This window comes from Ovis aries, chromosome 15 (assembly GCF_016772045.2).
Source record: "Ovis aries strain OAR_USU_Benz2616 breed Rambouillet chromosome 15, ARS-UI_Ramb_v3.0, whole genome shotgun sequence".
Taxonomy (NCBI): Eukaryota; Metazoa; Chordata; class Mammalia; order Artiodactyla; family Bovidae; genus Ovis; species Ovis aries.
The window spans coordinates 73054628-73065483 of NC_056068.1; positions in this window are offsets into that span (position 1 = coordinate 73054628).

Consider the following 10856-nt stretch of genomic DNA (forward strand, 5'->3'; position numbering starts at 1 on the left):
AGGAGCTTTCTCAAGGAGAAAGCAGCATGGTCCCTGAGCCAAAGCACAGGGCTGTGTCCCTGTGGAAAACCTCCCTTCATGGGGAAAGAATCCAGGGGATTTTTTTTGGGTCCTGGCTGGGAGCCTTTGATTTTTGTGAGTCGCGCGCACATTTGTCAAGGTTTCAGTTTGTTGATGTGTTGTTTTATTATAGAAATGAAGGCAACACCATATTATGAATCAGGTCTGGATATCGACTCTTGCACAACTGTGATCATTCTGGGGCTTGGGTTTTTCAAAAAAGTGCTTATCTCATTGGTGTCAATAGCAGGATGGAAACAAAGTGCTGTAAGGGAAGACTGGAAGGCCTAGCGGCAGGGCCAAGGGCGTGGGGGCAGAACCAACGTGCATTGAACGCCCACTAGCTGCAGACTCCATCTGCTGTGCTTCCAAGGCCTCTAGGAAAACGGGGCAGTGGGTGCCCAAGTTTTATATGCAACAACCGATTGGTTCAAGACTGAGAAAGGAGGATACAGGGCTGTCTGCTGCCACCCTGGACCATTTTACCAGCCATTATTTTAATCATTCTGTTTGATCTGTACACTGAGCGCATCATGAGAAATCCCGGGCTGGATGAGTTACAAGCTGGACTCAAGTGAGAGAAACATCAACAACCTCAGATATGTGGATGACAACCACTCCACTGGCAGAAAGTGAAGAGGAACTGAAGAGCCTCTTGATGAGGGTGAAGGAGGAGAGTGAAAGAGCTGGCTTAAAACTAAATATTAAAAAAACTAAGATCATGGCATCCGGCCCCATTACTTCATGGCAAATAGAAGGGGACAAGATGGAAGTAGTGACAGATTTCCTCATCTTGGGCTTCTTGCTTGCTTCTTGCCTACTTCTTGCTTCTTGGCAGGAAAGGTATGACAAACATAGGCAGTGTGTTGAAAATCAGACATTACTCTGCCGACAAAGGTCCATACAGTCAAGGCTATGGTCTTCCCAGTAGTCACATACAGTTATGAGAGCTGGACCGTAAAGAAGATAGACTGCCAAAGAATTGATGCTTTCAAACTGTGGTGCTGGAGAAGACTCCTGAGAGTCCCTTGGACACCAAGGAGATCAAAGCAGTCAATCTTAAGGGAAATCAACCCTGAATACTTGTTCGAAGGTTGCTGAAGTTGAAACTCCAGTATTTTGGTCATTGATGCAAAAAGCCGACTCATTGGAAAAGTCACTGATGCTGGGAAAGATTGAGGGCGGAAGGAGAAGAGGGCATCAGAGGATGAGATGGCTGGATATCATCACCGAAGCAGTGGACATGAACTTGGGCAAAGTTTGGGAGATGGTGAGGGACAGAGAGGCCTGGCGTGCTGCAGTCCCTGGGGTCACAGAGAGTCAGACATGATTGAACAGGTGAACAACAAGTGTCCAAGTTTTATACATGGGAAACTGCAACTCAGAGAGGTTAGGTAACTTGCTCACGGTCTTTCTGGGACACATAAAGGAGCAGGGAGTCACACCCAGGATTTGGGGAGCACCTGACCACTCAACTTCCTTCTACCTGGGTCTAAGTCTCAGCTGTGCCACATGGTAGCTGTGTGACTTGAGGCAAGTGGCTTCACCTCTCCGAACCTGTGTCTTCACTTGTAAAGTTGTTGTTCAGTCGCTCACTTGTATCCAACTCTTTGCAACCCCACAGACTTCAGCATGCAACACGCCTGGCTTCCTTGTCCATCACCAACTCCCGGAGTTTGCTCAAACTCATGTCCATTGATGCCATCCAACCGTCTCATCCTGTCACCCCCTTCTCCTCTCACCCTCAATCTTTCCCAACATCAGGGTCTTTTCCGATGAGTTGGCTTTTTGCATCAGGTGGCCAAAGTATTGGAGCTTCAGCTTTAGCATCATTCCTTCCAATGAATATTCAGGACTGATTTCCTTTAGGATGGCCTGGTTGGATCTCCTTGCAGTCCAAGGGACTCTCAAGAGTCTTCTCCAGCACCACAGTTTGAAGGCATCAATTCTTCAGAAGGAGTTGTAATTCTGGCTCTACGGGCGTTGGGGAGAATGAAGTGAGATACTGTGAGTAAAGGGCTTGGGGCAGAGAAGCACATACACCCTACCTCATCACCCCACCTCCACCCCCCGCTGCCACCACTCCTTCTGTGGAGGCTCCTGGTCCGTGTCAGTTCCTGCAGAGCCGGGGTCTGTCTGGCCCCCCAGGCGTGTCTGTGGAGGCTCCTGGTCCTTGTTCTCCTTGTCCTTGGAGTTTCCCCCTCCTGTGTCCTTGGAGCTTCTGTGGGCTGTCTGCCCTTTTGAAGATGCCTTTTCTCCTGACAGGAAAAGTGTCTGGAAAGAAACAAAAGGAAGCATCAGGCCGAGGTTCAGTGGGTTCGAATCTAACAAGCTTTCCAGCATGTTGGTTCATGTCCTCTGAGAAGCAGACACCAAAATGGGATTCAAAGCACAACATATTAATTGGAGGAAACACCTGTGAAGGATAAATGGGAGGGAGTGGGAGGAGGCGGAGAGCCTCGTGACTGTGGTCCTCGTGACTGTGGTCCTCGTGGAGGAACGAGAAGGAGAGGGCGGGGCAGGAAGAGTCTCAGACCACAACAGGATTCCAGAAAAAGCTCAGTGGCCCCCACCGCCCACCCCCACCATGGGGAGTCCTTGAGTCAAAGCAGGCTGAGGGGGGATTTCCATATTCCAAGGACCCAGCCTGTGTGAGCCCCCTCATCACAGCCCATCACGGGCTGGGCATAGCCTGGGGGCAGCAGGAAGCCCGCCTCAATGAGGGCTCATGGTGAGGCCTGGGGAACAGAGCTGGGCTGTCTTCCACTCAGCTCCCCCAGCAGGAAAGCCAGAGAGTAGACAACCTTGGCAACCGTATTCCAGCTCTCTGAAGCTCAGGGTCAGCATCTGTGAAAGGAGGATGATAATCTCAGTGTCTGGACCTCGGCGATTGTGTCCAGTTTCTCTCGCCGCGTGACACACCATCCCCTGAATTTAGGGACTCAGAACAGCAGCGATTTGCTGTCTCTCTGTTCTGCAGGTCGGTGGGGCTCTGCCAGGGAGCTGGAAATGGGCAAGGTGGCCCCTCGTCCAACCGGCTGCCTCCCCACGAGGCTCCTCACCACTCCACAGCCTCACCTGAGCTTCTGTGCAGCTGAGGATGAGCCCCAGGGTGCAAGCGCTTGTCAAGGCCCTGCTTGCATCATGCTGGCTAACGTCCCACTGGCTGACCCACGACACGCATCGCCAAGCCCAGATCTGGCAGGGGAGGGGACTGCACAAGGGCATTCATGTGGTCACCAGCCTGACGGGCTGCCGCAGGGCTCTGTGTTGGTGCGAGGGAGGTGTTGCTGAGAGCTCAGCGCAGTGTCTGGCCTGACCTAGGTGTGTGCCCAGGGACTGGCATGATGAAATCGCCCTCCGAAAGGCTTTGGGGTGAAGGAGTCTGCTCTGACTCTGAGAAGAACTTACAGTGGGCTGAGAAGAACATCAGGGTGGGCTGATGGTGGAGGGGACCCTTGGACCTTGTCCCTGCTCAAGAATTTCTAGGAAGAAGGGAAAGCGGTGGAGTCCAGCTTTGCAGATTCTGGGTTTGGGGTGAGGCCCTGGTCAACAGAAGCCCAATAAATCAGAGCAGGCCTCCCAGGGGATGAGGAGAAGACATCCTGCCAAGAAGATCACCAGTGGGAAGGAACTCACAAATGTGGTGTGACTGGAAGAAAATGTCCTGTGGAAACTCAACCCGCTGTCATCTGGGTCTCCTGAGTGAGACCGAGGGGAGTGAGCTCCTTCCAGAACATTCTGTGCAACGACTTGCATCTTAGGAGACTGGCAAGGGCACAGTAGGCCTCAATAAACACGAATTGAAAGAATGAAAGTTGAGACGGTCGGGTGGAGGAACGGTGAGGTGGATGGCTGGGAGGTTCAAATTTACAGTCGTTATTTCACGTAATTTTCTCACCCCCTCTTCCCTCGCCTATTTTCCACAGATGAGAAACTGCTGCCCTGTGATGCTTAATAATTTACTTGTGGGCACACAGTTTCCAAGTGGCTGAGCCGGGATTTGAACTTGTGACTTGACACCCAGATTTTCGACGACAGCTACGGATAGATGACACCACAGTGCACCATACACCATTCAGAGAAAGGGAGATTTCAGGGGCTCACAGCAAACCACAGGGTCCAGACAACAAGCCGATGAGCTCAGCACCTGCCAGAGCCAGACAACACCGCCCCCCTAGGGAGACAGGCCGCCCAGTCACCCCACGGCTGCCTTCTCCCGCCTGCTCTCCCCCAGCTCCCCCAGGGCCGAGGTCACTCGGGCCCTCTCCCAGGACCAGCACTCCTAGAGGGGGCCCCTCGGCTTTGAAGTATGGGTGACAAGAGTAGATAACGTCCACAGATAATGAGACAAAACCCTTTTCTTTGTGTCCCGGGGCCAGTATTCTGGGACCTGGGCAGCGGTGGGCAGAGAAGGGCGGCTGGAACAAACTTCTCTTTGATGGTGAAGCAGGAAGACCTTGGGGGAAAAGCAAACAGAAAGAGCCCAGAAAAGCTGGACTTAGCTGAGCCGCAGCTCTGACGAGGGTAACAGCTTATTCATATTTGAAGAGGTATTGAGTGCTGGCAACATACTGAGTATTGGAAGGAAGAGAGACGCTGCCATTGAAATAGACTGAGGCAAAGTAACGCGATGGAGAAGCCGCAGGAACAGCATTGGCAGGGGGGCGGGAGGCTGGGAGGGAACGAGCAGGAGGGTGAAGGGGCAGTGAAGGGAGGGTGAAGCCCGGCGGTGGGCTGCTACTGTGCTTTCTCTGACAGGCCTACTTTGTTTGCCTGGGAATATGATTCTTCATCTTTGGGGGACCCTGATGAAAGCCTGGTCCTGATCATTCCTTTAACACCAAATGTGCCTGCAGATAAAATTTGGGATGGGATGAGCAGTTCCCTGAAGCCCACCCACAGCCCCACTCATTAAGGTTCGTAATGAGTGGTCTTCATCCTCAGGGTCCACCCCAGACTTTCCGGGTCAGCGAGGCAGAGGTGGAGCTTGGCCTTGGTTTGGGGCAACGCCTCCCAGGGGACTCCAATGTGGCCCGGGGTTGAGAATGTTGTTCTGCGACTCCAGGAACCCCAGAAGAAGACCTTGGACTTTCAAGGAGCAAAGGTGGTCTACTCGAGCACCAAGAACAAGGGAATCCAAGCCAGGCATGCGCCTCACACAGCCCCAGGTGTCCTGACTAGTTTGGGACCCCCCCGTCCTCCCCCTGCCAGCTCCACAGGGCAGTTACTCACTCAGATATGAGCTCTAGAGCAGCGGTCCCCAACCCTTTGTAGCACCAGGGACCAGTTTCGTGGAAGATGATTTTCCCACAGACCTGAGGTTGTCGGGGGATGGTTTGGGGATAATTCAAGCACGTGACATTTATTGTGCACTTTATTTCTCTTATTATTACACGGTGATCTATAATGAAATAGTTATACAACTCACCCTACTGCGGAATCAGATCATCAGGCATTAAGATTCTCATAAGGAGTAGCCTGGATCCCTCGCAGTTCACAGTAGGGTTCACGCGCTTATGAGAATCTGACGCTGCTGCTGATCTGACGGGAGGTGGAGCTCAGACTGTAACACGAGCAATGGGGAGCGGCTGTAAACACAGATGAAGCCTCACTCACCGCCGGCTGCTTACCTCCTGCCGTGTGGACCGGTACTGAGGCCTGGGGTCTGGGGACCCCTGCTCTAGAAGATCAGTACTGTCTTCCCATCACGCTCAGAATAAAGAGCTTAAATCCTCATCAAGATTCACAAAACCTGTGAGTCTTTCCTCAGATGCTTCCCTGATAGCTCAGTTGGCAAAGAATCTGCCTGCAATGCGGGAGACTCGGGTTCAATTCCTGGGCTGGGAAGATCCCCTGGAGAAGGGGAAGGCTACCCACTCCAGTGTTCTGGCCTAGAGAATTCCATGGACTGTATAGTCCGTGGGGTCTCAAAGAGTTGGACACAACTGAGTGACTTTCACTTTCTTTGCCTCAGATACAGCAAATACGTGCTGCCACCCAGGACCTTTGCACTTGCGGCTCCCTCTGCCTGGAGCTAGTCCTTCCCTTCCTAACTTCCCTGTCTAAACAGCACTCCCTCTTGCTCTTATCCTCTGCCCAGCTTGGGTTCTCTTCACAGAAAACCTTATCCAGCTCTGCTGGTTTTCGTATGTTGGTCACTCTCTGTCACCTGCTTTAGGAGGTAAATTACGTTGCCTTCTGTGTCTTCAGCGCCTAGAACGGTGCCTGGCACATGTCAGTGACTCATTAAATATTTGTTGCATGAATAAATAGTGATAATTCATTCCTCCTGGTTGTCCCAAAGGACACGGAGGTCATTTACAAATTTTGGTTAAAAACTCCCTGGACGCAGAGAGCTGCTTTTTAGGTCTGTTTTCCCATGTAAACAGTCAACAAGTAAACCGAGAAGCAGCTCCTGGACACCTACTGTATACTCAGCCCCCATAAGCTAAAGGGAGGTGCAAGCAGAGAGCTGGTCTCTCTTCCTCCAAGGTCTTTACAATCCAGTTGGGGGTGAGTGCCCAGGTCAGAGAATGCCTCACCTGGGTAGACAGCTGCTCAGAACCTCGAAGGACATTGTTGGAGCTCGGAAGGGCTGGAGTAGTCAGGCTTTCTGCAGAAGGGAGCACCTGCAGTGCCCTTTGAGGAGCAGCTTCTGCTGGGTAACTGGCTGGAAGAAGCATGTTCCCCAGAGGGCAACTAAGTGGCAACCAGTGGAGTAGCTGGCCCTGCTTGTAGTCAGTAGGGTGGGTTGAGTGGGCCAGAGCCAGCAGACCTCAGCATCGTGGCATTCTTCTTCCTCAGGCTCCCACTCCAGGGCGCCTCATACAACCTGGAGACCAGGCCAGACCTAATGGGATCATTAGGATACTGTCGCTGTGTCTCAGGAACCCTGGAGGAGAGCGCACTCTAGGAATCAGGTGAATGCAAGCAGCATGAACGTGGACAAGCCTGAGGAAAATTTGCTGGGCCTCAGTTTGTCGTTGTTCAGACACTAAGTTGTGTCCGACTCTTTTGGGACCCCATGGACTGTAGCCTGCCAGGTACCTCTGTCCATGGAATTTCCCCAGGCAAGAATATTGGAATGGGTTGCCATTTCCTTCTCCAGGAGATCTTTGCAACCCTGGGATCGAACCTGCATCTCCTGCATTGGCAGGTGGATTCTTTACCACTGAGCCACCAGGGCAGTCCGGGCCCTCAGTTTACCCATCTGTAAAATAGGGCCAAGGATACTTTCCTCACCGTATTGCTGGGAGGCCCAGGATGTGGAACTCTGGATTCGTGTCCGCCAAGAGATCCATCATTATAGACTCCCAGGTTCTGGCCACAGGGTGCTCGGGTCGGGGTTTTCTCAGGTCGCCCTCTCTCTGGGCCTTCATGTCACTACTATGTATCTCAGAGATGGGTCGGGGACACTTTGCAGTCTCCTCCCACCCTGTCTTTACTCTGTGCTTGCCAGGATCCTCTCTCCCAAGTGAATTTGCGTGTGGCCAAATGGCTACTTAAACGCCCAGGGAACTGAAATCAAGGGAGCAAGGGTGATACAAAGGAGGTGGGGCTGGAGGGAGGGTGGGAGCTGAGGGCAGCTGGTTCTGTGTCCTTGAGGGAGGAACTCAGCCTTTGCCCCACTTCCCGCTGCCCACTCCTTGCTTTAAGCCCCACCAGAAAGAGGACCCCAGGGCTTTCTACATGAGGCCCAGTCAGACACTGGGCTTGCAGTCTTGCTCTGCTTTTGCAAGGGAGATGCCCAAAAGAGCTGGGGGGTTGGGGGGAGGGGGTAGAGGGTGGGAACGACAGGGTTCAGCAAATCTGAATCTCTGATCCTACCAGGAGGTCTTCTAGTGGTGCTACGCTGGCTGCCCAGCGTTTTTGAGCCTGGGATCCTATCAGAAAAACAGATCCTAGAGGACCCTAAGAGTGCAGGGGTCATAGGCTTGGGCGGAGATCATACTGCCTGCCCCTAGCGCTGTGCTTGGCTCGTCTGGGTCTACCTAGGGGCGCGCGCTCTGCGGCTGGCCGGAGAGGGTGGGGCCTTCGCCCATCTTTTCTCTCGTCTTCCCATCTCCGCTTTCTCTGCGTCTGCACAGGCCGCCACCCTGAGTTCTCTGCGCCTGGAGGGAAAATAAGAGTTTAGCGACCCCTCTTGGCGAATCCATGTTACAGCTGTGTTTTCCAAGGGGTCCCAGGGGCAGATGGTGGGAAACTGAGGAGGTTGGGGCAGGGAAGGAGGGTTTTCCTCTGGGCACGTCTTCGTTCCACCGTGAGCAGGAACCCGGTGACTACAATTGATTGACTGGTTCCTTCATTCCCATCCTCGGTCCCTCATCAAATAGTTACCAATAATAGTCAACAAACACTAACTCGAGAATCCCCTCTGTGCCTTCAAAACTGAGAAGCCTGACTGTCCAGAAGGGGACCCAGACCTCAGATAAGTGTGTTAATATTATGGCATTCGTTCATCTGTTCCGTTGTCCGTGCATCCACCCATTTATTCATCCCCTCTCTCATTCATTCCTAAATACTGTTGAGCTCCCTTATGGATCAAGTACCTGTTCTTTACATTTGAGAAAAAAAAAAAAAAGCAATCAAAGACACTTGCTCTCGTGAAGTTTATATTTTAGAAGGGGGGTATTGAAAATAGTGCACCTAACAAATAAGCATACAGCACGTTTGAAGGAGAAAAGTGCTATAAACGCGAAAGACAGCATGGAGGGAATCACTGCAGTGTGGTGGCAGCAGGCGGCAGAATGAGGTCGGTGATCACAGCTGGCCTCCGAGAGAAGGTGATATTTGAGCAAAGATGTGTAGGAGGTGAGGAGCAGGGCAGGTAAATCCGGGGAACAGAGGTCCAGGTGTTGGAAACCAGCTAGAGCAAAGGCTAGGAGGCACTGCTGTGTTTTGTTCAGTTCAGTCCAGTCGCTCAGTTGTGTCCGACTCTTTGTGACCCCATGGACTGCAGCACGCCAGGCCTCCCTGTCCATCACCAGCTCCCGGAGTTTACCCAAACTCATGTCCATCGAGTTGGTGATGCCATCCAACCATCTCATCCTCTATGTTTTGTACTGTAGGCATAAGCAGAGAGGATGAGGATCCAGGCTGGGGCCCCTAAACTTGCCTAAGTCAGGGAGGAAGTGTCCTTAGAGGAGGTGACACGCAGGTGTTGCTGGCCAAAATCTTGGCTTTCTTTGCCCATTGAAGCCAAGTAAAAAATACAGAGACAGAGTTAGGAGGAAACTGAAAGATAGCTTTAATTCTCAGCCGGTGGAGAAGAGAAACCGGTAGGCTCATGCCTCAAGAACTGTGCCCCCCGCCAAGCCACGAGGAGTCTAGGGGCTTGTATAAGGCAAGGGCTCGCAGTCAGGAGTCGGTGATGAGGAACAGAGGTGATAGGATCTTGATTTCTTCCTCTTGCATCGTTTCAAAAACAGTCATAGCCTGGCGTCAGTAACCCAATAATTGAGTCTGGCATTTGGTGGCTCTGCGGCCTTCTTTCTGATACATAACTACAAGGGGAAGGATGTTGAAAGGGTAAGCACCAGATACAGGATATATTTAGCATAGATCAAGAGAAAAAATGTGAATTGTAGCTCTTGCAGAATTACGGAGCAGAAAAGCAAGCTTTGTTCCAGACATGCAGAGTTAGGAGCAATTGAAGTAAAAAAACTAGGAATGTTCAAACCTGCTCACTGTTCTATTTTCTTTGTTCTCTGGAAAGGGAAAGAGAAAAACTAATTCCTCTTTTTTCATTTTCACTGTAACACAGGCACGGACTTGAAGGAGAAGCTGAAGTCTGCCAAGTGGGTGGGTCCGTGACACGTTCTCTGAGCGGAGGGAACAGCATGTGCGAAGGCCTAGAGGAATGAGAGATGGTGGTGAGTGGGCCAGGAGAGCTACAGGAGGCTCAGCTTTCAGCTTTGCGTCTGTTTGTTGACCCTCAGGGAAGGCAGACCAGGAGCTCCAAATGTGTGGTGCTCATTCAAGTACACCATTCCTATCCATCACCCTTCGTGAGGTCGGTTTCCTCTCCCTTCATCAAAGAGAAACCGAAGACCAGAAAGGCTTGGGTGGGTTTACCAAGGACACACAGGCAGGTAGGGCTGAGAAGACTGGACCAGCAACCCCCCACCCCTGCTCATCACTCCAGTGCTTCCTCATCAAGCTGTCTGTCCTGCCCTCGGTTAACCCACTGCAGCCAGCTCGCAATTGTGGCCTCAGAGGTTAGTAGCTCACTTGTGCTTTAATTGAGATTTGCTTGCTGATGTTGCCAAGTATTCAAATCACCTGACAGTCCTGAGGGTCTACCCAGGCTCAGACCCTCGCCCACTTCCCAGCCCCCTCCCCCTTGCGAGCTCTCCAGGTGATGCCGATGCCTCCAGAGACTGAGAGCCACAGCTCCCAAGTGTGGTTCTCACAGGCGTGGGGGCTGCTGAGCCCTGCACCGTAATAGTTCAAAGAAAGGCCATGTTATTCTCAACTTTTGGAGGAATCTGCATGCTGTTTTTCACTGTGGCTGTGCCAATTTACACTCCACTTCTGGGTTTATTCAAAGAAAATGAAAACACTAATTTGTAAAGATACACGAATGTTCATTGAGGGTTACATATAATAGGCAAGATATGGAAGCAACCCAAGTTCCATCAGTGGATGAATAGGAAAAGAAAATGTGGTACACACACACACACGCACACACACACACACACACACACACACACACACACACACACACCGGAATACTACTCAGCCATAAAAAAGATGAGATCTGTCCATTTTCAACAACATGGACGGACCTTAGG